Raw genomic sequence first — 26,902 nt, 5'->3', positions numbered from 1 at the left:
TTACCCAAAGGAATGATTTGATTAGCGCACAGAAGGATGTCTTAATGGCCACACATGCTCAGTTAAATTTCCTCCAACTTTGCATCTTGTCACCCTGGTCCCACTGTCTATTCACCACATGAGAAAATGCAGAGAAAAGGAAAAGAATTTAGAAATGCATTTTATAAACTATCAGTTGGCATTACGAGAGACCTCAGGGACTTCTTGAAGACTTGTATTTCTCTGATCACTACTTTAGTTTATCACAGCAGGTCAGTTCAGATAGAAGGTGACCTACCTGGAACACGAACATAAGTCCTAGCCCAGATCACAGACAGTTTTCCTGAAATCTAACTCTGTGAACATGAGCAGATATCAACAAAATCGACTAGTAATAAATCTCAAGCTCAATGTAAGCACCTCATTTTGTTAGACAACTTATGAAGTCCTGGGCCTTGACAGAGATTCATTGAAACATGTAGTTAAAGGAGATATGAGTGAGAGACACTCTTGGAGTCAAGATTTCAATCGGCACCAAGTTCTTTACACATGGACGACCACCAGAGGCTAGCTGTAACAGCAGCAGGTGTTCACTGAGTGCTTACAAGTTGTGCACACTGTGCTAAGTGCTACGTGGTTGCTATCTTAATCTCTCGACAACCAGTGGAAAAGGAAACTAAAGCTTAGAGAAACTAAGGATCTTGCTCAAGGTGACATCACAGGGAAATCAAGGAGCCTGGTTTCAAACGCAGTTAACATAACTTTCAGCCCTTGTGCATAAGTGGAGCATATACTGTGGGTATAGACATTTCCCCACAAAATATATCCAGGGAAAATGTGTAGACAGAGGAAGAGGGAAACTATTCAAACATTCAAATAGGGCAAAGCACTGTTTCTTACTACTGCTTTCTCTGTTTCTAGAAGGTACTAAGACCTGACAATGTTGTCCCCTTACTTAGAGCACTTATATTGTAAACACATTGCTGTTTCGGGTATCATCTTAGTGCTTAAAAATATGAATTATCTATTCATCATGGCCCCTAAACACTGGTCAAATAATTTAGTAGCCCTAAAAGCAATGAAAGAAACCATCATTCCTTCTAAACCTCCCAGAAACTGGGCTGTGGTGGCATGGCTGAGATGGCATCTTGATCTTCGTTGTGACACATTTAAGAGTGGTTATCAGGAGAAATTTTAAATTGATCCTTATGCTGTGGTTTTATAAGTTAAAATCTCAATGGGATGCAGATATCCTCTGTTTCAAGGACCCTTCCCTTCTCTTTGTCACCCCAACCCACAGCTCAGAAGCCACAGGTCATTTCAGGGTTCTTATTTTTTTGTTACCTTTCATAATAAGGAATCTATAAGGATGGAGAGTGTAAGAAATCCAGACATTGACAACAACTTTTAAATTAAAATAAAGCAAAATCAATGAAAGATGCCTCTCCATTGTATACTATTTTATTTCAGGTGTTTACAATTTTCCTAAAGATTCTAATGACTCAACATTATTTTGTATCTTGCCCACGTGAATATGCATATTGGCATAAGTATAAAAAATGAGTGATTTGTAACACAGGAATTCAATAATAAAGATAAAGAGAGAGAAAGCATGAAAAGTGTGAGGTCAGGCACAGACATGGATGGAGACAAATGTAGACAGATGAATATCACATGCTTGCTTGATTTTATTCCTTCTTGTCCCACTTGCCTACCTCCTAAGGGAGTTTTGTTTTTGCTGATTTGGTTTATTCCCTTCCTGCACATACTTTATAGTTAATCACTTTCCCAAGCATCCTCACCTTGGTGTCTGCTTCTTGACCCCATTCCAAAACAATAATCATTTTTCAAATATCTTTTACTCCCTATCTCATTCACTAATTTTCCTGACAGTGATTCTTTAATATTCCAAATAAACTGCTTGCACTAAAGTTCTTGTCTAGGCACACTTATATGTGACGCAACTAAGAAATATGTGACAAACACACTCAGATAACTGTCTGGAAGCTGGTGTGCCATTTTCTGTAATTCATCAATATCCATGCCATACTTTCTCTGGCAACAATTCCTTTTAGTGATTTAGATGGTGGTTCCTGACTCACTGACTCCAAATCTCACAAGTGTGGTGTCAGAGCCCCACATTTACTTGGAGGGAATTGGTAAAATCAAGAATATCCTTTTTAACTTGATGTTTGGGCTACTTTATTTATGGAAGATTTGGTTTCTTATTTAGATTTCATTCTAACTTACGTGACATCAATTCTTCCTTGCAAATATCTCATGTAACTAAAATGATTGACGTTTGATGAAAAACTATTGACAGGCTGGGGAAACTATCTGGCAATTATATGTTGCTATAAGGAAATGAGACAAGTCTAATAGTCACATCTTGAGAACCCACTATGTGCCAATAGCTGAACCCTTCCTGTGGACACATCTAAGACTCGTTGGCACATACTGGGATTTTGATCCCTACACGAGGGCTAACGTATCTTGAGGCAGGAGCAGCTAGCTCTCTCTTCCCTTTGACAGAGTTGTGTATTTATGGCTGGGTGCACTGACTCACACCTGTAATCCCACCACTGAGAGTTGTTATTCTTTTTATTATTACTATTATCTTACCAATCTGTTTCAAGCACTTATTTTAAAATGGTAAACTGTTTTAATTTATTCACAACAATTATAACAAACTTAGCAATTTTATTTTCTTTTTTTTTTTTTTTTTTTTTTTTTTTGAGACGGAGTCTTGCTCTGTCGCCCAGGCTGGAGTGCAGTGGCCAGATCTCAGCTCACTGCAAGCTCCGCCTCCCGGGTTCACGCCATTCTCCTGCCTCAGCCTCCCGAGTAGCTGGGACTACAGGCGCCGCCACCTCGCCCGGCTAGTTTTTTTTTTTTTTTTTTTTTGTATTTTTAGTAGAGACGGGGTTTCAGCATGTTAGCCAGGATGGTCTTGATCTCCTGACCTCGTGATCCGCCCGTCTCGGCCTCCCAAAGTGCTGGGATTACAGGCTTGAGCCACCGCGCCCGGCAGCAATTTTATTTTCTACTTCTCTTCATTCCACATTCAGGTTTCCCAGAGATAGCCATTGTTTACTCAATAAGCTATTTTATCACATAACTATTTAAAATGGAATTTCTCTTGATATCATTTGTCCTTCCAAGTTTCAAGACAAGAAATGTTGTGTTTGGAGACACTGCCTCATTCTCCTCAGCTTGACTAAATTTTAAATTTTGGACATGTTTCTTTTTGACTATAGACTCCGTCCTCTCTTTTTTAAATTGCTTTTAGAGCACTTACTATATAAAACTTGCAATTGTAAATTGTTTGTCTTTGTTCAAATTTCTTTGAGATTTTAAATCTCCTCCCAGACCCTATCCAGTTTTATAACCCAGAAATATCTTTCTTAAGGACTTGGTAGCCATTCTTCTGAAATGTGATGATTAAGGAAGACGGGGTCCTATTTCTCACTCTCTGTAGGAAGGTAGACTACCTTTGACAAACAACAATTAGCAAACACATTGACCAACCTTCCCTCTAAAGTCCTCCAGGCCTTTTCTACTAGTTCATCCCAGTGCTTAAGAACCCTCCTCCCTTTGTTTCATCAAAGTTTTGCTTAATCTCTCTTCCCCACTGAAATAGTCATGATCACTCCACAACCTACGCATGTACTAACATGTGCCACAGGTACCATCACAATATATCCCATAAATATATACGATTATGATTTGCTAAGTAAAAAATAAAATAAATCTTAAAAAGGTAAAAATAAACCCTTCCTTGACTGTTTAACTGTGGCTGGTACATCTTCCCCTTCGACTATATCCACCTTTATTTTGCTGTAATACCTTAAGCCAGTGAATGTAGAGGGAGAGAGGACATGACAATGGTACACAGGACAGTGTCTGGAATAAACACACACACTGTCCAAGTCACAGTTTCTTCCCTGTGGCATTGATGGAAAAGCTTTAGGCAAATGTGACAAGCAGACATCAGGCAGCCCTCCCACCTCTCTTACAGTAGTTGGCCCCTCTCCAGCCTGCTCACAGTCCCCATCTGGTCATGTGCCATTTTATTTCTTTATTGGTTCCATATTCTCCCTCGCTCTCAGACTTTTTTTCTTTATCCTAATCTGAATTTAGACTTTTCACATGCAGGGGAAAATCACCAATCATAACTAAGCCAAAAGACCACTGGGGCTTCAGAGTCTCAGTTTTGCTTTGATTCCTGACTCTGCCATTTTAACAAGGATGACCTTAAAGAACTTATTCGATCTTTCTGAGCTTGAGTTATATATTTTCCAAAATGAGAATAATATTACCTAGCTTGCATGACCACTGTGAGAAAAATATAAGGTATTTAAAGAAACCAAAGCATCCTGAACAAACAAAACAACTGAAATATAAGTGTGAAATAAATAAGTTATCTTCCTGTACAATGAAAATCAGTTCTTGAAAAGAAACAAAGAAGAAGCATTGAAAGACAGCAACAGCTTCAGTTATTATAGCACCAATCTCAGCCATTCGAATACTGTCTCTCCTTCCCGATAGTGACACTGATTTGCTGTGAAAATCTTCCTATTTTTTGATAGTTGGTTTACTTGAGAAAATCCTCTTCTGTCTAGTAATGGACATTAGTAGTCATTAATCGCTCTACTCTCAACAGTGTACAAGGAGAAGTTAATTTATGCCTGTGGCGGGTTCTAGGATTGTCCTACTAAAGAGATCCAAGATGCTTTCAGATGAAAAGCAACAAAGAGCAGAAGTTAAGGTCCCAGATTTCTTCCAGAAAAGCAGCCAACTCCTACCCTCAAGCTAGGCTTGCAAAAATTCTTCTTTGTCAGGATCTTAGAAGTTTAATATTTTATGAGGGAGCTATTGATATTGACTTTGAGGACATGGTAGGACTTCACTTCTCCCTCAAAGGATAATTAGCTGTATCCGTCACAGTTTCACAGGTAGGGATAATTCACTGCACCACTACTGTACCACTGTGATAGCTTCATGCCAGGCCGTAAATGATCACTTCAGCATGCATTTAGTCATTTGGAAATTTAAGTATATACTGTAGATTCTGAGACTCCTCTAAAATCAAATTCCAGAAAAGAGCAGTAAACAGAATAAAAAAAGATGAATTTTTGCTATAGTTCCTCTAGAAAGGGTTCATCTTAGGGGAGCATATAAGAGTATTTTCCAAAGCAGACTGGCTGTTGGATAGTAGATAAATAATAACTTCCAGTCATATACTAGAGGTTTTTTGTTTTTTGTTTCTTTTTTTCTTTTTCCTCTCTGTTCATCTTCAGGCTCCTGTATTTTCTCTGCACAATGTTGTATGCCTCATAGAGTGTGACACAGAGTCACTTGCTCTTAGAGCCCAGATGCTCTGAAGGTAAACTGTGTGCACCCAGTGCCTGGGCTCACAGGCAAATAACAGCCTAGGGACAGTCCTGCAGCTATCCTGTTTCCAGGGTGTCCAGATGACATTTGTACTTGACAAAAAGTTCTAGAAAAAAACCTTTTACTATCTCCAAGTATCTTGAAGTAGAGCCAAGACTTCTCAGTAGTTGAGTAGTTGAAGAAAAATTGGCCTAATTCTACTTTCCATGAATGCCAGTATATAGAAATTAGTTAACTAATCATCTAGACAGGCTTACAAAATTGTGGTATACTTTACATGTTCAGAGTTTACAAATAATACTTTTACACATATACACATATCAAAAATCGAAATATCTTTTGACTTGTCCTATTCAAAAGATAATTTCAGAACCAATACATAATATTATCTTACCATTCAGCATTGACAGTGTGCTTTAGTAATGACATTTAAGCTTAAGATTGAATAGTGAACATTTTTAAACCAAATTCAATTAAGCTGTCACTGCAATTAAATGTATATTTTTGTTTGGATTTATAATAGTCCTAAAATAATTTGAGATTCTTTAGATGCCACTCTGCCCCATAAGAAGCTTTGGAAATATTATCTGACTCCTTAAAATAACTGTCACCATTTTAAAGAACAATTATTTGATTTAGCTCTGGGCCCCCAACAATAAAACCTTAACTCTTTATGCATATGAATCATTAGCTTTCTCTTATTTCTCTTGGTACTGCTATCATCTGCCAATTATACATCACAAATATGTCATTGCTAAAAGAGGCCTAACAATCACACAAAAATAAACTTCATTTTCAGAAGGCATAATTCTCACTACTCTTCTAAGAGATGCATACATATGAATCTTGACCCTCAATTTAGTGCAGGTCTGATGGGCAAAATGCAGTTCCGTGTCCATGGTGACCCAAGAAAGCTCACAATTACAATATGTTATGTATTTTAAATGCTTGACTGGGATGTGAAAAGAATGAATTATGTTCTACAATAAATAGCATAAGCTCTGAAGCTAGAATAACACAAATTCAAATCCCTAGAACAAATTGCTAAACATATCTAGGCCACTGGATCATTAGAATAGTGTAACAATAACATATTATTTTAGTTTTTTTTTTAAGATTTATATATAAAGTGCTAGTAAAATACCAAGTATACAATCCTATTAATACATAATGGGATTACAGTCAAATTGTGATTTTTCAGAGGTTGCTTAATAACGGCTAAAATGCAACAATTGTTACTAAAAATAATGGCTAAAATGCAACAATTGTTACTAATAGTTAATTCATTTACAGAAACACAAAATATTAGAAATTAATCAAACTATTTCTAGATTGGATGACAGCTCTTCTTTGAAATATGACATTCAGTCTAAGGTCAGCAGATACCTATACTAGCTCATGCAGCAAGTGTTACTTTGAGGAAAATATGCCTGTGAAATCAGCATAATGATTAGATTGTGATGTATAACGTAGTGTTCCAGACATTGGATAAGGATGACAACTTGGTACAGTCATTTGGGGGAGACAATGACTGTTAGAATGAGGGAGAAGGAATTATTGACTAAAACAAGATGACCTGAGTAGCAGAGACTGCTAGCTATTCAGAGAAAATCCATAAAAAATATTCTAGGTACAAAGCTAGACTGCATTTCCCATATCTGCTTGCAGTAGGTGTGACCATATGACTGAGTTCTAGCCAATAAACAAGAGCGGAAAGCTCCACTTTTAGATCTGATCAATAGACATACTCCCATGATTTCTCCACGTTCTTTCTGCCATGCCCTGGACCAAACATACATGAAGACTATACTGCAAGGAATAGAGAGATCACATGATAAAACTTCTGAATTCCTGAATCACCACAAGGACGAAAGTTATCAGCTGACCAGAAACACATGCCTTGGACTATTAGGTAAGCAAAATACACAGATAATAACTCTTCTGCTGTGGTTGTGCCACTTTCCAAGTTGAGGTCTCTTTGTTGCTATTGTTGGCCTGCATTAAAAATACAGCTGAGTGTTGTGCGTGGCCATTTAGACCACCCACTAGACTGCAGACAGCAGAGAGAAACTTGAGTGGTGCTTTGTTATAGCAGCCCTAAGAAACAACATATTTTACAACAAAAGATATTTAAAACATCAGTTCTGTTGGCTAGCAGTTCAAAATCAAAATGTTGATTAGGTCATGCCCCTGTGAAAACCCTAGGAGAACCCTTACTTACTTCTTCCCAGCAAGCTTTGGCATCCCTTGGCTTGAGCCTTCCTATAAGTCCAATCTCTGCCCATTGTCAATGGTGTTCTTCCTGTGTTTCTGTCTTTACATGGTCATCTTCATATAAGAATACAATTCATACTGGATTAAGGGCTCACTTTGTTCCATGATGACATTATCTTAACTCATTACATCTGCAATGACCCTTTTTCCAAATCAGGTCAAATTCTAAGACACTAGGAGTTAGGGCTTCAACTTAATATTGTGTGTGTGTGTGTGTGTGTGTGTTGCAATTTAGTCTATAACAGTATTAAGATTACTAAAACATACTTTTGTATCATTATCTCATAAGGTTCCAAAAATGGCTCTTCTCTATACTTACTTAACTCTTTCCTAATGTTAAGACCCAATGCCAGGTCTCTCTCATTCAGAAACTTTCTCTAATGCTCTAAGACAGAAAATTTTCTCCCTTCCATGAAATTCTGTGTTATTGAAAGTCTAAACCTTTAGCCTTTGTTGCCATTGATGGCTAGTGATATCATGTCAGGATTAGCACAGAAAAGCACAACCACTGCAATCACTGGGATACGTGGATCACACACACACACACACACACACACACACACACACACACATATGGTTTAAAATTAGTTATTGATCTGAAGTACTTGTGGGAGCTGATTAAACAGTCTTTGTGAGGTGGCCATTTCTTGGCCAGGAGTTAGAAACTAAAATCTCAAGGGGCAGGTAGGCAAAAGTTGAATGGTGCAAACAATGGCAAAGAGGAATCTGCAAGATTGTTCTGGTACTCGTGGTAAACTGGAACTGGGGTCAGTCTCTTATTGCCTCTAAGCTTCCACCTTCTATGACAGTGTACTGCAGGAGAAGGTGGTGCATTTCATCATGAAACTAAGTATCTACTTGACCCAGAAATTGAAAAGTTGAAGGCGAGCATCCAATAGCAGTTGTTGATCTGTAGCCCTATATCAACCAGGTGGGGTAACAGGTGACTGACGCCATACTTGAGCTGCAAAAGTATCTGTGTACTACTTTCAGCCCTCTGAGTCTAAATGCAAAAGGTGACTCTGGGTTCTCTTTGTCTTCCCAATCTAGTACGAGATTTCTCTTGTAGTCTGCTACATGTACAACAAATATCCAGAAGAGAGAATTCTGGAAACCACAGTTCAAGCCTAACTGAGTTGATGTAATACAAATCTGCCATGCTAATGATCTTTTAATGACTTAAAGTGCAGCTACTTTTCTCCTTGTTGATTTATTATTTAATTGAATGAATATACATTACGTACATTATTTCTTTAATAATCTGTAATATGTATGAATTCAGCAGGAATTAATAAGATATGGTCCCTTGAGTCATACAACTTCTAGTCCATCAAAGAAACAGATGTACAATCATATAACTAGCACACAATTTAATTATGTTAAGAAATACTTTTAAAATGGTATATACAAAGTGGTACAGAAGCTTAGAGAAAACGGTGACCAATGTTGTCCTGAGATGATAAGAAAAGTTTCACAAGGAAAATATTTTTCTGTGCCTGTGCTGATACAAAAGAGTGGTCTTCAAGCTCTGAGATTCTTTCCTCAGCTTGGTGTATTCTGTTGTCAATATTTCTAATTGTATTAGGAAATTCCTATAGTGAACTTTTCGTTTCCAGATGTTCAGTTTGGTTCTTTTTTTAGAATGGCTGTGCCATGTTTCAACGTTTAAATCATTGAGTCCTCTTCATTGGATTCAGTTTCAACCTTCTTCTGTATCTTGTTGAGATTGCTTGTCATCCAGATTCCGAATTTCATGTCTCACATTTCAGCCATTTCAACGTGGTAAGAACTATTGCTAAAGAGCGTATATGATCATTTGGAGATAAGAAGACACTCTGACTTTTAGAGCTGCCAAAGTTCTTGTATGGGTTCTTTCTTATCTGTGAGGACAGATGTTCCTTTATCCTTGGATGTTACTGTCCTTTAGATAGGGCTTTTTGTTTCTATGTTCTTTTTTTGCCCTTGAGGTTTTGACTGTGGTACAAGATAAGTATAGTCAAACGGCTTTGTTTCTGGATGCTTTCAGAGACCCGAGGCTCGTCTTGGCACTCCTGGGTTATGTGCTCTAACACGGGGGTGCTGGGACCAGGCCCACAGCTTTGTCCCCTTGAGGTTGAAAACTGGCTATTCTGGGGGAGCACCAATGTGTTCCCAGACCACTGGCAACAACACTCTGCTGAGGGTTGTGGATGAAAGTGCTCTGGTAGGGTGGCAGTGAAGTCATAGGTGAAAGTGCTCCAGTGGGTCATCAGCAAAATTGCTTCAGTGAGGCAGCAGAGGTCACCAGTGAAAGTTCTATAATGGTAGCCATGGGCAAAAGCACTCTGGCAGGGTAACTGAGGCTGCACTGTGAGTCAGTGTGGCCAGACAGGGACTCAGAGAAGCTGGTGGACAGGAGGATGTGCAGATTAGACTTGCTCTGGTCCTGCAAGAAAGACAGCTCTGCTCTATCTGTGTCCACCAGTGAACAAAGGCCAGAACCACCTGGAGAAGCATGGAGAGCTTTGATGGGAACTTATAGCTGTGTTCCACTGGAGCTGTCCCCATGCCAAACCACCTGGGCTCCATGTGGATTTGTGCTCTGTCTGTCTACTCTCTGGGCCATTTCCCTGCCAACTGAAATGTCTGTAGGGGTCATGGGGGCTCCTGCAGCTAGGATTCTGGAAGTCCTTGGTGGGAGGGGACCACTCTGCATTATTTCACTCAGCCCTTCTTTAGGAGCCATTCAAGCCCTGAGATTTTGTTTTGTTTTGTTTTGTTTTAGCTCTGAAAGTCTTTTGTGCTGGGAAACCCCTCAGTCCTGGGCAAATCTGAATGTGTAAGAACATTCTTCCTTCTCTGAGTGAAAAACCTAAATTGCATTCTTTAAGGAAATTTTTACAAAAAGGATTATATATTCTAAAGATCCTTGCTCCGTGGGGAAAAGGGCACCTTTTTAAGACGCAAATAAAATCAGCTTTTTGTTTTGGAGACTTTCTCGACTACTTTCACTGAGAATTGAAGCTGCCTTATTTGGTTGTCTCCAGAATCCCAGACCTGGCCAAGGGAAGAGCGCCCTCTGTGAGTAGAGCTATGTCTATGCAGGCCATAAAGCTAAACTAGACCTGTCCAAGTATAGCTTTTCCTACTGTGAACATTCTTTTTTTTTTTTTTTTTTTTTTTTGTATTATGACTTCATTTACTTTGTAATATAATTTTTAGATACCAATTGGCATTTTTCCTGGGAACATAATTTGGTGACTCAGCCAAGTGTAAATGAAAAAAGTGTTAATGAGCTAGGAATCAACTTTTTTTTTTTTTTTCCCCAGAAGATTCAAAGAACATGACTCCTTAGCATACTCATTTAGCACTATCCATTGTCTTCATCCAAAGTTCTCTTATTTGTGGATTATTATGGAGGTCGTTATCCACAGACTTTCTCTGCGAATATCCAAAGATGCTTTATGCAAGCTACAAAATCACAGTAAAGGATAAGCTGTTTGGGAAATAGAGGCAGCCTTTAAACCACAGTGGTGCTTGCAACCCAGGCTGAGGGTTCCCACATATGGCTGTGCATCTAGCTTTGAGGCTGGCAGGGTTGGAATCCAGTCTGTGGTCTCCTCATCAACACAGCCCTGATGGAATTGCACCTGGCCAGAGGGGGCATCTTTCTCTAATTCAAACAAAGGTACTACGTGGCACTATATAGACTAGACCAGGCCCCGGACCTTTTGTAAAGTTTGCTATACAATTACTAACTTGCAATGTATAATTTAGGATGATTTTTGGTTACAAATAGGGTAGCAAAGAAATTAACAAAAACTTGAACTTTTTTACTCAGAAAGGAAATTTGCTGGAATAACAACAGAACCTGCCAACAGTTCTGTAACTGGATTTCAGAAATATTAGAACCATCAAGATGTTATCCTCTTTTTATTGTGTTAGCCTTGTTCTTCTATCCTACCTCAGGACAGCTTTCTCCTCATGGCCAAAACACAACTGCCAAGAGTTGCCTAGTTCTATGTCTCACAGATTTAGCCCCAGGGAGAGACTGATCATGTTGTTTTTCCTATGGAAGACACTCATTGCCCCAGCTTGGGTCAAGTTCCCAATCAAACTTAGCTGGAATGAAGTCCCATGAAAATGTTATACCTCTAGAAACAATATAGATGGAGTAGAGCCTGGAGGAGCTGTCTCCTTGGACAAAGAGAAATACCTGTCCCAGAAGTTGATCTGAATGTCAATCTGAAGAATTAAGTGTCATCTCAACTACATAAAAAAAAGGTAAGGCCATGAATTAATCACAGAATTGAATTTCATTCCCTGAAAAGCAAAGCACAAAAAAATAAGTCAAAGATATATACCCACCCTAATCCCTCAAAATTTTCACCCCTCAATCCTAACTTGGATACCTCTCTTACATTTTATCCTGTTTAAATTCTGCTTGCTCCAAGGCTCAATTTATATCTGCTCCTTTAATAAGACTTCCCCAGTGTCGTATTCTTCATTGAATTTTCTCTTCTGTCCATTTCTGAGGTACTGATAGCTTGATTCACACATTACCTCCCTTGATCATGCATTGAGTCAATTATTAATACATGACTATTAATTAGCAACAATCACCTACCTTCTATTTCCTGCATGATGAACCAGTGCTAGGTGTACTCTCTGTAAACATGTTTAAGAATGGATTCTGGGAGACTACGACTTGGCATTGCTTTTGCAAAGAAGATTGGCTAGCCTCACAGTAAGTCTAACAGATCAGTGCCAGGGAAACTTACTGTATTACTCAGAGTCACCTGGAAAAACAGAACTAGTAGAAGATAAATAAAGAGATAGATAGATAGTAGATAAATAGATAAGATTCATTCTGAGAATTAGTTCACTCAATTATGGAGGCTTAGAAGTCCCATGATATGCCATCTACAAGTTAGAGAGCCAGGGAAGTTCGTGGTGTAACTCAGTCTGAGTCCAAAGGTCTGAGAACCTGGGGAGCTACTGTAATAAGTCCCAGAGCATAGGCTGGAGAACCTGGAGTTCTGATGGCCAATGGCAGGACAAAATGGATGTCTCAGCTCCAGAAGAGAGGATGAACTTTCTTTTCCTCATCCTTTTCTATGTGGGCCCTCAATGGATTGGATAATGCCCACCCTCCAGCCCCCCAACAATGGTTAAGTCAGATCTTCTTTACTCAGTCTACTGACTTAAATGCTAATCTTTTCCAGAAATACTGTTACATACCTACCTAGAATTAGTTTCACCAACTATATGGATATTCCTTAATCCAGTCAAGTTGATACCTAAAATTAACCAGCACACTTACTCTTTCCTTAGACTCACTGAAATATATGCTATGGAATGATCTCACGCTGGAAGCTGAGACACAGGCATGAGTAACATTAGTGATACCTCTCTGCCCTTCCCTCACCATAAATTGCTATAAATGAGTGGAGTGAAAAGATCATTATTCTGTCTCTTCAATTTTCACTTATGATAACTTTTTAGATAAAGAGGCAGTTCAGAAAACTTTTAGAAGGGGTACTTTTTATAGTTTCTAGAAGGCAGAGGTGTTCGTGTTTCAACATACATTTCCAGATGTGATGCAAGTCAGACAGTGAATGTGATTAGAATACCAGTTCACTAATTTGAAGTAATTAAAATGGAAATCAATTTAAATTGGTGGAAAAACACATTTTGAGCCATATTTAAAAGGCACAATAACTAGAATTTGATAAACAAAATGTTATAGGAAAATGCTCCACAGAGACAACCTTGTTTAGGGAACTCTTCATGAAGGCTTGCATTAGCATATTTATTGTTAGGGTGTGAACAATGTTCCCAGAGTAATGGAAAACAACATTTTCTCTGAAGTAAAATAATGTATTCTTTTATACTTGTTACATTATTTGCATTTAATTTAGCCTCTAAATGACTTATTCTTTTTGTGTAGTATTATACTTGCAGTTCAAAAGCATCTTCTCATTTATACCTTGCATGATCTATAAGGTAAGTAAAGCAGAATTGCTAGACTTCCACGAGCAAGAATGTGAGGCTTAAAGACAATTTATGAATTTCCTGAGACTGAAGACGAGTGGGTCATGTGATGGGATCAGAAAGTAATCGACTCAAATTCATTCTGATACATCAAGTAACCACGGATCTGAATTACACCAATATTAAGACATTGAAGTCTAAATACATTGCATTTTTCTTTAGAGGCAAATGTTGACATACCCATAGGAAAATTGCAGGTTTAGAAATAATCCATCAGCCAGGTGTGGTGGCTCGCGCATGTAATCCCAGCACTTTGGGAGGACAAGGCGGGCAGATCATGAGGTCAGGAGTTCAAGACCAGCCTGGCCAACAAAGTGAAACCCCGTCTCTACTAAAAATACAAAAATTAGCCGGGCATGGTGGTGGGTGCCTGATGTTTCAGCTACTCAGGAGGCTGAGGCAGGAGAATCACTTGAACCTGGGAGGCAGAGGTTGCAGTGAGCCAAGATCGCACCACTGCACTCCAGCCTGGGCAACAGAGCGAGACTCTATCTTAAAAAAAATAACAATAATCCATCAAATACAAAACTCTCATCACTCCTAGAATAATTCCCCAAGTCCTTGGGGACAATGTGTAGGAGGCATGATAGGCTGGGAGGAAAAAAAGTCTTTCCCTGCTGATTTTGGCTGAACTAAATTGTGCTCTAAATTTTATCACATCCTTTTTTGTTGACTGATAACGTTTGACTGATAACAGCGTCCCCACCCAAATTTCATCTCAAACTATAATGCCTACATGTTGAGGGAGGGACCCTGTGGCAGGTGATTGCATCATGGGGGAGGTTTCCTACATGCTGTTCTCATGATAGTGAGCGAGTTTTCATAAGAGCTGATGGTTTTATAAGGGGTTATTTTCCCTTCATGCTCTCTCTCTCTTTTTCTCACTTACATGGGTAAGACAAGCCTGCTGCCCCTTCGTCCATGATTGGAAGTTTCTGAGGCCTCTCCAGCCATGCAGAACTGTGAGTAAATTAAACCTTTTTTCTTTATAAATTGCCCAGTTTGGGGCTGTTCTTTATAGCAGTGAGTAAACAAACTAATACACTGACATATTACAATTGGAAAATAATAATGTATCTGGGTCAAGATAAATGTATGTAATGAAATACATGTGTCTTTGTGTGTATATATGTACATATAAATTTGTATACATAATCATATTATGTGTCATGTCATATATGTAAAATATACTATTTGTTTTATATATACACAATCACTTATATTTACTTAAATACATTAATGACATGTTTTCCTTCTCCATCTAATGAAAGCAGATAATTGGACTTAATGATATTTTGAGGTTGCATTCAGTATCCTCTATCTCTTCTCTCTGTCTGTACTCTTCCTGCAGAGATGTGTTTATAGTGGAAATTGGATTTACTGTTTGCATAAACCATTATGTTTAGCTGGTGGCTGTGCAGGTCCAATTAACTCCTCTAACAATACAAATGAAACAAGGTTATTAGATTATGTTGGTAGGCAATTAAAGTTGATTGGATCAAATTCTCCTTCTTGTAAACTTATTTAAAGTTAAGAAAATATATCTAAAAATACTACATAGAATGCTGAGATATCTTGGATAAAACTGGAAGATTGATTCATTTATTTTATGTGAGGAAATGCAGCATATGGCTCCTAATTTACGTTGGGAGTTTTTTCAGTTATTTTGAGATTTAATTGACAAATAAAGGTTGCATATATTAAAGGTGTACAATATGATTTGATATACATATACGTTGTATAATACTTTCCACAATCAAATTAACACATCCATCACCACTTGTGTTGTACCTTAAATACCCACAACTTATTTATCACATATATGAAAGTTGGTACCTTTTGACCAACTTCCCCCCTACCTCCTAGCCCTAGTGACTGCTTTTCAACTTTCTGCTTCTGTAGGTTTGATATTTTTAGAGTCCACATATAAGTGAGATCGTACAGTATTTATCTTTTGGTCTCTGGCTTACTTCATTTAGCAAAATGTCTTCCAGGTTCATCCATGTTGTTGCAAATGGCAAGATTTTCTTTTTTTTTTTTTTTTTTTTGGAAAGGAAGATGTAAAATTGTCTTTATTCAAAGACAGGATATTTTAAGTAGAAAATGTATAGAAGTCAGAATCTACAAAAAACTAGAATAAATCAATTAGGAAGTTTAAACTGAGGATCAACATACAAAAATGAGTAACACTAACAAAGAACATAGAGAAATCAAAGTTAAAACTGTCATTTTAATAGTGAGAAAAAGCATGAAATATGTAAGGATAAACCTGACAAAAATGTATAAGATCTGTGTGCTGAAAACTATAATTCTATTGTTGAGATAAATTGAAGAGGACCTAGATTATGGTGAGATATACCATGTGCATGGTACAGAAGATTTAATATAATGAAAAAGCCAATTATCTCATAATTTATCTATAGAGTCAACATTATCTTAACTGAAATCCAAGCAGGTATTTTTTACAGAAAGATGTAGATTTTTTTTTTTTTTTTTTTTTTTTATACTTTAAGTTCTAGGGTACATGTGCATAACGTGCAGGTTTGTTACATATGTATACTTGTGCCATGTTGGTGTGCTGCACCCATCAACTCGTCAGCACCCATCAATTCATCATTTATATCAGGTATAACTCCCAATGCAATCCCTCCCCCCTCCCCCCTCCCCATGATAGGCCCTGGTGTGTGATGTTCCCCTTCCTGAGTCCAAGTGATGTCATTGTTCAGTTCCCACCTATGAGTGAGAACATGCGGTGTTTGGTTTTCTGTTCTTGTGATAGTTTGCTAAGAATGACGGTTTCCAGCTGCATCCATGTCCCTACAAAGGATGCAAACTCATCCTTTTTTATGGCTGCATAATATTCCATGGTGTATATGTGCCACATTTTCTTAATCCAGTCTGTCACAGATGGACATTTGGGTTGATTCCAAGTCTTTGCTATTGTGAATAGTGCAAATGGCAAGATTTTCTTACGTTTTATGGCTGAATAATATTTGTGTGTGTGTGTGTGTGTGTGTGTGTGTGCATATCACATATTCTTTATCCATTCATCCATCAATTGTGGCTGAATAATATTCCCTGGGTGTGTGGGTGTGCATCTTTGTATGTGTATATCTCACATTTTCTTTATCCATTCATCCATCTGTTATGGTTGAATAATATTCTGTGTCTCTCTCTGTGTGTGTGTGTGTCTGTATGTGAATTGGTGTGTATATATCTCACATTTTCTTTATCCATTAATCCAACACTTAAATTGTTTCAACATCTGCATCTTATTTCTTGTGACTGATGTTTCAATGAACATGAGAGTGGAGATATCTTTTTGAGATACTAATTTATTTCCTTGGGATACATACCCAGAAGTAGAATGGCTGAATCATACGATGATTTTATTTTTAATATTTAGGAACCTCTATATGCTTTTCATAATGACTACACCAATTTACATTCCTACCAACAGTGTACAAAGATTCCCTTCTCTTCACAACCTCACCAATACTTGTTATAGCTTGTCTTTTTGATAATAGCCATCCTAATAAGTGTGAGGTGACGATTGATTATTGTTTTGCTCTGTATTTCTCTAATGATTAGTGATTTTGAACACCTCTTCATATACTCATTGTGGATTTGTATGTCTTCTTTGGAAAAATGTCTATTCTGGTCCTTTGCCCATTTTAAATCTATTATTATTATTATTATTATTATTATTATTATTATTATTATTTGCTATTGAGGTCTGTTAATCACTTATATATATGTTTTGGATTTTAACTCCTTATCAGATATATGATTAGGTAAATACGCTTTCCCATTCCACAGGTTGATTTTAATTTGTTGCTTGTTTCCTTTGCTGTGCAGAAGCTTTTTAGTTTGATAAAGTTCAACTTATTTTTTTTTTTAATTTTGTTGCCTGTACTTTTGGTGTCATATCCATAAAACTATTGCCGAAATTAGTGTCACAAAATAAAGGTCCTATAGGATAAGCTGACAGCATACTAAATGGGAAAAAGCTAAATGCTTTTCCTCTAAGGTCAGGAACAAGACAAGGATGTTTACTTTTGCCATTTTTATATAACACAGTTCTGGAAGTCCTAGTCAGAGGGACTAGGCAAGAAAAATAAAAACCTTTAAATTGGAAAGGAAGAAGTTAAATGTCTCCATTTGCAGACAACATAATCTTATATATAGAAAATACTAAAGACTCCATTAAAAGTCTGTTAGAAATAATAAACAAATTCAGTCAAGTTATAGAATACAAACTCAATATACATTTGTACATTTACAAATCAGGGTTTTCTTTACACTAACAATGAGCTATCCAAAATGAAATTTTTGGCCAGAGACATGGCATATGTCTGTAATCCCAGCACTTTGAATTTTAGATTTTTTTTTCTAACCAGTGAAGAATAATGGTGGTATTTTGATGGAAATTGTGTTGAAATTGTAGATTGTTTTTGGCAGTATGGTCATTTTTACAATATTGATTCTACCCATCCATGAGCATGGGATGTGTTTCTAGTTTCTTGTGTCACATATGACTTCTTTCAGCAGTGTTTTGTAGTTTTCCTAGTAGAGGTCTTTCCTCTCCTTGGTTAGGTATATTCCTAAGTATTTTATTTTTTGCAGCTATTGTAAAAGGGGTTCAGTTCTTGATTTGATTCTCAGCTTGGTCGCTGTTGGTGTATAGAAGAGCTACTAATTCATGTAGATTAATTTTGTATCCAGAAACTTTGTTGAATTCTTTTATCAGTTCTAGGAGCTTTCTGTGGTAGACTTTTGATCATATCATTAGCAAAAAGTATTTGGAGGCCATTGATTTCTTTCTCTTGTCTGATTGCTCTGGCTAGGACTTCCAGTACTATGTTGAAAAGGAGTGGTGAGACTGGGCATCCTTGTCTTGTTCCAGTTCTCAGAGGGAACGCTTTCAACTTTTCCCCGTTCAGTATTACGTTGGTTGTAAGTTTGTCATAGATGGCATTTTTTTTATATTGATGTATGTCCCTTGTATGCTGATTCTGCTGAGATTTTAATCATAAAAGGATGCTGGATTTTGCCAAATGCTTTTTTTTTTTTTTGCATCTATTGAGTTGATCATGTGATTTTTATTGTTAATTCTGTTTATGTGGTGTATTACATTTATTTACTTGCATATATTAAACCATCCCTGCATGCCTGATATAAAACCCATTTGATCATGGTGGATTATCTTTTTGATATGTACTTGAATTTGGTTCGCTAATATTTTGTTAAGGATTTTAGCATCTATGTTCATCAGGGATACTGGCCTGTAGGTTTCCTTTTTTGGTTATGTCCTTTCCCGGTTTTGGTATTTGAGTGATACTGGCTTCATAAAATGATTTAGGGAGGGTTCACTCTTTCTCTATCTTATGGAATACTGTCAATAGCATTGGTACCAATTCTTCTTTGAATGTCTGGAGGAATTCTGCTGTGAATCTGTCTAGTTCTGGACGTTTTTGTTGTTATTGATAATTTTGTAATTACCATTTCAATCTCACTGATTGTTATTGGTCTGTTCAGGGTATCTAATTCTTCCTGATTTAAGCTAGAAGGGTTGTATAGTTGCAGGAACTGATCCATCTCTTCTAGGGTTTCAAGTTTGGGCACATAAATGTGTTCATAGCCACCTTGAATTATCTTTTATATTTCTGTGGTGTCAGTTGTAATATCTTCCATTTCATTTCTTTTTGAGCTTATTTGGATTTTCTTTCTTCTTTTTTGGTTAATCTTGCTAATGTTCTATCAATTTTATTTATCTTTTCAAAGAACCAGCTTTTTGTTTCATTTATCTTTTGTTTCTTTTTTTGTTTCAATTCATTTAGTTCTGTTCTGTTCTTGGTTATTTCCTTTCTTCTGCTGAGTTTGGGTTTGACTTGTTCTTTTCTCTCTAGTTCCTTAAGGTGTGACTTTAGATTGTCTGTTTGTGCTCTTTCAGACTTTTTGATGTTGGCATTTACACTGCCTTTGCTGTGTCCCATAGGTTTTGATAGGTATTGTCACTGTTGTCATTCAGTTGAAAGAATTTTTAAATTTCCATCCTAATTTCATTTTTGACCCAATGATCATTCAGGAATAGGTTATTTAATTTCCATATATTTGCATGGTTTTGAAGGTTTCTTTAGGAGTTGATTTCCAGTTTTATTCCACTTTGGTCTAAAAGAGTGCTTGAAATAATTGCAATTATCTTAAATTGATTGAGGTTCATTTTGTGGCCTATCAGGTGGTCTATCTTGGAGAAAGTTCTATGCACTGTTGTATAGAATGTATATTCTGTGGCTGTTGGATGGAATGTGCTGTACATATCTGTTAATTCCATTTGTTCCAGCATATAGCTTGAAGTCATTATTTTTGTTGTTGTTGTTGTTGCTTTTCTGTCTTAATGACCTGTCTAGTGCTGTCAGTGGAGTGTTGAAGTCCCCTGCATTATTCTATTGCTGTTTATCTCATTTCTTAGGTCCATTAGCAACTGTTTTGTAAATTTGAGAGCTCCAGTGTTAGGTGCATATATGTTTAAGATTATGATATTTTTCTGTTGGATAAGGCCTTTTATCATTGTATAATGTCCTTCTTTGTCTTTTTTAACTGCTGTTACTTTAAAGTTTGTTTTGTCTGATATAAGAATTGCTACTCCTGCTCGATTTTGGTGTTCATTTTCATAAAATGTATTTTTCCACCCTTTTACCTTAAGTTTGTGGGAGTCTTTATGTGTTAGGTGAGTCTCTTGAAGGCAGTAGATAGCTGGTTGGTGAATTCCTATCCATTTTGCAGTTCTGTATCTTTTAAGTGGAGCATTTAGGCCATTTACATTCAATGTTAGTATTGAAATGTGAGGTACCATTCCATTAATCGTGCCATTTGTTGCCTGTATTGTCTTGTTTTGTTTTTTTTTTTAAATTGTATTTTTGTTTCATAGGTCCTGTGAAATTTATGTTTTAAAGAGGTTCTGTTTTGATGTGTTTCCAAGATTTGTTTCAAAATTTAGATCTCTAACTTTTAGAAGTTCTTGTAGTGGTGGCTTGGTAGTGGCAAGTTCTCTCAGCATTTGCTTGTCTGGAAAAGACTATCTTTCTTTCATATGTGAAGCTTACTTTCACTGCATACAAAATCTTTAGCTGATAATTGTTTTGTTTGAGGAGGCTGAAGATAGGGCCCTTCTGAATTTCCCAAGTGTTCTTCGTGCTTCTTGTATTTGGATGTCTAGGTCTCTAGCAAGGTTGGGGAAGTTTTCCTCGATTAGTCCCCCAAATATGTTTTCCAAACTTTTAGATTTCTCCTCTTCCTCAGGAATGCAGATTATTCTTAGGTTTGGTTAACATAATTCCAGATTTCTTGGAGGCTTTGTTCATAGTTTCTTACTGTTTTTCCTTGTCTTTACTGGATTGGGTTAATTTAAAGACCTTGCCTTCGAGCTCTGAATTTCTTTCTACTATTTGTTCAATTATATTGCTGAGACTTTCTAGAGCTTTTTGCATTTCTATAAGTGTGTCCATTGTTTCCTGAAGTTTTGATTGCTTTTTATTTATGCTATCTATTTCCTTGAGTATTTCTCCCTTCACTTCTTGTGTCATTTTTTGGATTTCCTTACATTGGGCTTCAGTCTTTTGTGGTGCCTCCATGATTGGCTTAATAACTAACTTCTTGAATTCTTTTTCAGGTAAATCAGGATTTCTTCATGGTGTGGGTCCAATGCTGGTGAGCTAGTGTGATTTTGGGGTGGTGTTAAAGCACCTTGTTTTGTCATATCACCAGAGTTGATTTTCTTTTTCCTTCTCATTTGTGTAGGTTCTGTCAGAGAGAAGGTCTAGGGCTGCAAGACTGTTGTTCAGATTCTTTTGTCCCACGAGGTGTTCCCTTGATGTAGTACTCTCTCCCTTTTCCTATGGATATGATGTCCTGAGAGCTGAGCTATAGCAATTGTTATCTCTCTTTTGGATCTAGCCACCCAGCAGGTCTACCAGGCTCTGGGCTGGTAATGGGGGTTGTCTTCACAGAGTTCTGTGATGTGAACCATCTGTGGGTCTCTCAGCCATGGATACCAGCAATTGCTCCAGTGGAGGTGGCGGGGTGAAATGGACTCTGTGAGGGTCCTTAGCTTAGGTTGATTAATGCACTGTTTTTGTACTGGTTGGCCTCCTAGCAGGAGGTGGTGGTTTCAAGAGAGCATTAGCTGTGGCAGTATGAGGAGGAACAAATGGTGGACAGTGCCCTAGAACACCTAAGCATATATGCCCTTCATCTGCAGTTATCAGGGTGGGTAGAAAACGACCATTGGATAGGGGCAGGGCTAGGAGTGTCTGAGTTCAGACTCTTTTTGGGTGGATCTTGCTGCGGCTGCTGTCAGGAATGGAAGTGAAGTTCCCAGGTCAATGGAGTTATGTTCCTAGGAGGATTATGACTATCTCTATTGTGTCATACAGGCTGGCAGGGAAGTGGGAGAAACCTGGCAGGGAAGTGGGGGAAGGCTGGCAATCACAGGCTTCACCCAGCTCCCATGTAATCCAAAGATGGGAGTCTCACTCACATCATGCCCCCCACCCCAACAGGACCGAGTCTGTTTCCAGGTAGTGGCAAGCAGAGCTGAGAACTTGCCCTAGTCTACCTGCCTCCCATCTGCAAAAGCAAATATGGCTTTTCTTCTTCCCCCGCCTGTGGAGTCTGCAAGCCAGATTCACGTCCTTGCCTGAGTTCTGCCAGGAGGCTTCTAAATCAGTTCAAATTGTTACAGAATTCAGCTGGAAATTTCCTTCTCCCAGTGGCCCTTGCCTACTGCCTCTTGCCACCCTCCTGAAGGACCCCTGTGAGGTCAGGCAAAAACGGCTTGCTCAGGGATTCAACGAGCTCCCAGGGCTTTTCCCACTGCTTCCTCTACCCTTGTATTTCATTTGGCTCTCTAAACTGACTCAGCTCCAGGTAAGGTCAAAACTTCTCCCATAATCTAGGCCTTCAGTTTCCCCAGTTGGGGTGTGTGTTTGGGGGCAGATGATCTGCCTTTCCCACCTCCACAGTTTGGCCACTCACAGTAATTCGGTTATCTCCCGGGTCCTGCAGGAGCAATCTGCTCCCTTCACAGGGTCTGGGGTCCTCTCAGGTTTCCTGATTTATTCCTGCAGTCATTTTGGAGTGAAAATTCACAATGCGAGCCTCTACATGCTGCTATGTCCATCCGAGTCGGAGCTGCAATGCAGTCCTGCCTCCTGCCTGCCATGATCTCCAAAGCTCACTTTAATTGTGCTGAAGATATGGAATTAATCCTCTCCCTCTGCTGATATAATATTTTCTAAACATAAATGAGTAAAATATTCACAGGGATTAGGTGGATCATCAGGAGAAACGCAGAGTAATCTTTAAGGAAATTGAAGCCTGTGTCAAAGACCAAGTAAGTCAGTGATTCTGACAATGACAACAAAACCAAATACCTCTGCTCTTTGTTTCCAATCTCTTGCTCTTACTAGTTTTAGCTACACCTCAGTCTTAATCCAATAATACAAATAGAAAATCCTCCAACAATGTTTCTAGATTGTTATTATAATTTCTAGTTTTAAGAGAAGGAAATTGAGGTTCAAGGAGTTTAAATAAGTTGTCTAAGGTCAAACAGCTAGTATGTTAAAAAGATAGAATTTAAGCCAGGTTTTACCTGGAGATTGCAAAATACACGTCTTTCCACTCCTATGGCCTGAACTAAGAATTCAGTCATCTATTCTATAAAACTGAAATAGCCTTTATCTTTGTGCCTTGCCTATGCTTAACCCGACATCTGCTTTATTATTTGGTCCTAGACGCTAGCTAATTTATAAAGAAAAAAGTCCAATCAATTTCTATGAGCCATTCTAAAAGAGACAGGCACAAGAATAGGTGACAGTAGGGTTCCTTCAGTTTCTCACCTGGTGGTGGGGATAGGAAGAATGGCACAAAGGGGTCATTGAGCAGCTGGGGATGCCAAACCCCTGAACATCTGGCTGGTGTGTGATGGGAAGTAAGGAGGCTGGTATGGGCAATGGCTGAGTATGGTCTGTACCCATTACTGACTGTAAATATGTTAACCAGCCCACCACACCAAAGGAAGGCCTGGCCTGTCCCATTCACAGATAAAATAATTGAGATATTCACCAATACCCTCGAACACCAGGAACCCCTTTATCCAAATAGCTTGGAAAACGCCTGGACCAGGGCCAGCTATGAGAATAAACAGTCAGATGAGTTTAGTTGATCGCACTTTTAGGAAACTCTAACAAAGTTGGAGACCTTTTCCTGGAAGTTGTCTTACTTATGACATTTATTAGTCCATGAGTCCCATTAATTCTTCTTCTGGGAAAAACAAAGATGATTGTAAAGCCAGAATCATGAATGTGATCCCTGTGTGGAATGCTTAGCTTTGCTGTCTTACTCAGACAGCCTTCAACTCCATCCAGCTTTCACATAAAGAGGACTCTGCCAGAAACTGTGGATGAATCAAATTTCATCTCCATTACTAGAAAAAGCACATTTAATATTAGTTCTACTAGTTATGGGCTAGCAGAGTTAAAACAATTCTGTAAAAAATAAAGCATTTTAGGTTTCTCTCTGGGATAAGTTTATTTTTACTTTTAATTATAAAATTCAATAAATAATCTTTTCTCAGCCCTCTATTCACATAATATTCATGATTTTAAATGCCCCAAAACTTTTTTTCTAATCTACCTCACCTACAGGTATAGGAAGGACGTTTAGATACAGACCATACAATGCAGATGTACCCCTTCTTACTCTTCCTACACCTCCTGGAAAAGGTAGACCAACTTTCAATGTTTCATGTCTAAGACGTTGAATAACCTGTAGACAGCCACACGTCTATGAAGGAGCCGTTTTCATGCATTAGCAATCTATGTCCAGACTCTGTTCTAGGAAACTCTACAAAATGCTGCAGTACTGTCTCCTCATTTCAGTCTCTTGAAGTGTATACCAATATTCTCTTCCTTTTTTAGGATGACTATATTTTACCCCCCAAATCAGGAACATTTGGGAAGAGAAGCAAAACTATGGTCATCTAAACAGGATTTGAAGCCTTATTTTGCCACTTATAAGCAATAGTTTTTGAAAAGTCTCATTTTCTGTGATCCTCACCATAAAATGACTTTACTTTCTCAAAATAGTGAAGATGAAATGAGATAATTCATGTTAATTACTCAGTCCTGTGCCTTTCAAATAAGCACTTTAAAAATGCTTGTTATTATTATTATTAAAAATTCTTAATATCTTTAGGCCAGAATTCAGAGGATAGCAGGGCACTTTGCAGGAGAAGAGCAGAGAGAAACAGCCTGGCTTTTTCCAAATACGAAGAATTGGAGGGTATCTTTGAAAGTAGGTAAGTTTTACCTGTCTTTCTGTATTTTGTCTGTAGGAGACCATTACCAAAATAAAATCACATAATTAATAGTGAATTGAAATATAGATACTGATACAAACACACAAACAGAACACTATTCATTATAAAAAATATATTTAAGATTTTTCTATATTGAAATAGAGAGCTGCATCAAACTTGTCAACTGTTTTGCAGAATTAGACTGGAAGCATTTTATTTTTTTTTAACCATCCTACTTTATGGATGTCCAAGGTTCTGGAGAAAGATCATGGGATAGGATGTGGCAAGCACATCATTTAGAGGAACAATATGAGGCTGGAGAGAAAGGAAAAAAAGCAGAGCATTTAGGGCCATGTAGGTCAAAGTAAGAAATTATTATTTTATTTAAAATGAAGTATATAGAAATTTAAAACATTTAAGTGGTATGTTTATCAACACTGGAATTTGCTATTGCAGCATTGTTGTTTTCGACATCCTTGTACATGCGGCTTTATACATATTTTAAAAATAGCTCAGGGTAATAGAATTGATAGAAGCAAAAATATCAGTTCAAATAATTTGCACATTTAACATGTTGATAGGTATTGGCAGAATTCCCTAAAAGTATGCCTGACTCTCAGCACTAGTATATGAGAAAATCCACGTCCCCACTTGGCCAATTCTTAATTCTATTTTTAAAGATTTGCTAACCTGTTAAATGCCAAATAATACAATGGAGTTGCATTTTAAGTGAGATTAAGTCAGTGAAAAACATACAAATTACATATAGGCAAAACTACCTTATAAAATCGTAAAATATATGTTATTTGAATGTAGTCAACTCTTGATGATAATCCTTGCGTACCTGAAATGTAAAATACACTGAACCAAAACAAAAAGAGAGCAGCAAACAAAAGGAAAGTCTATGCCAGTGTCTAAGAACTCAATATCAGTCTATTTTCAAGCTAATTGCTAAATGCCTAGGATGAGAGAGTGATAGATAAGGAATTATAAATAAAATGTTTACATTTGCCCATAAGGTTCACACCATTCTGCTTTAAGACTCTAAGGTATTCAAATAAGCAGTCAAAAGATTGCTTATTATTGAGACAATTAATGAAACAATATATAAAAGTACCTAACATAGATCTGGCACTTTGAAATGCAAAAATTAAAAATCAAACTTTAAATATTTAAATTTTGTTCTGTGAGACTGACATTTCTTTTCACTGTCCTTCATTGTTTTCAACATTGGCAACTCCTCTTGTTATAACAATAACAAATTATTACCCATGTATTTTGGCATTGGTTTCAAGACCTTTAAAGTGACATTGGAGGGTGAATAGGTAGGAAGGGGGTTTTACATACTAAGTTATAAAGTCAGAATTAAGTAAAACATAAATGGGTTTCAAAACCAATATAGACAACGACTTGTAATTTAATTGACAATTATGCTGATTCCTCATGAGGTTAAGAATTTTTGACTTCTGCATTGCTCATTTCTATTTTTATGAATTGACCACTTATATTCTTGAAACCAACTTCTATTTAAGTTGTAGTGATTTGCAGTAGTTCATTGTGTTTGCTGTATGATATCTCCATCACTTATCTATTATTTAAGCTTTGTTTATATAGTCTCTGAGATATAGAATGGTTTTTAGTTGATAGTCATATCATTAAATCCTTCCTTTAAGCCTTTAACTGTATATATTTACTTAAGAATTACAATGCTATCATTAGACTGAATAGGCAACCTACAGAATGGAAGAAAATGTTTGCAATCTATCCATCTGACAAAGGGCTAATATCCAAAATCTACAAGGAACTTAAACAAATTTACAAGTAAAAAAAAACCCATCAAAAAGTGGGTAAATAATATGAACA

This window comes from Rhinopithecus roxellana, chromosome 11 (assembly GCF_007565055.1).
Source record: "Rhinopithecus roxellana isolate Shanxi Qingling chromosome 11, ASM756505v1, whole genome shotgun sequence".
Lineage (NCBI taxonomy): Eukaryota > Metazoa > Chordata > Mammalia > Primates > Cercopithecidae > Rhinopithecus > Rhinopithecus roxellana.
Note: the sequence above shows the minus strand (reverse complement) of the source record.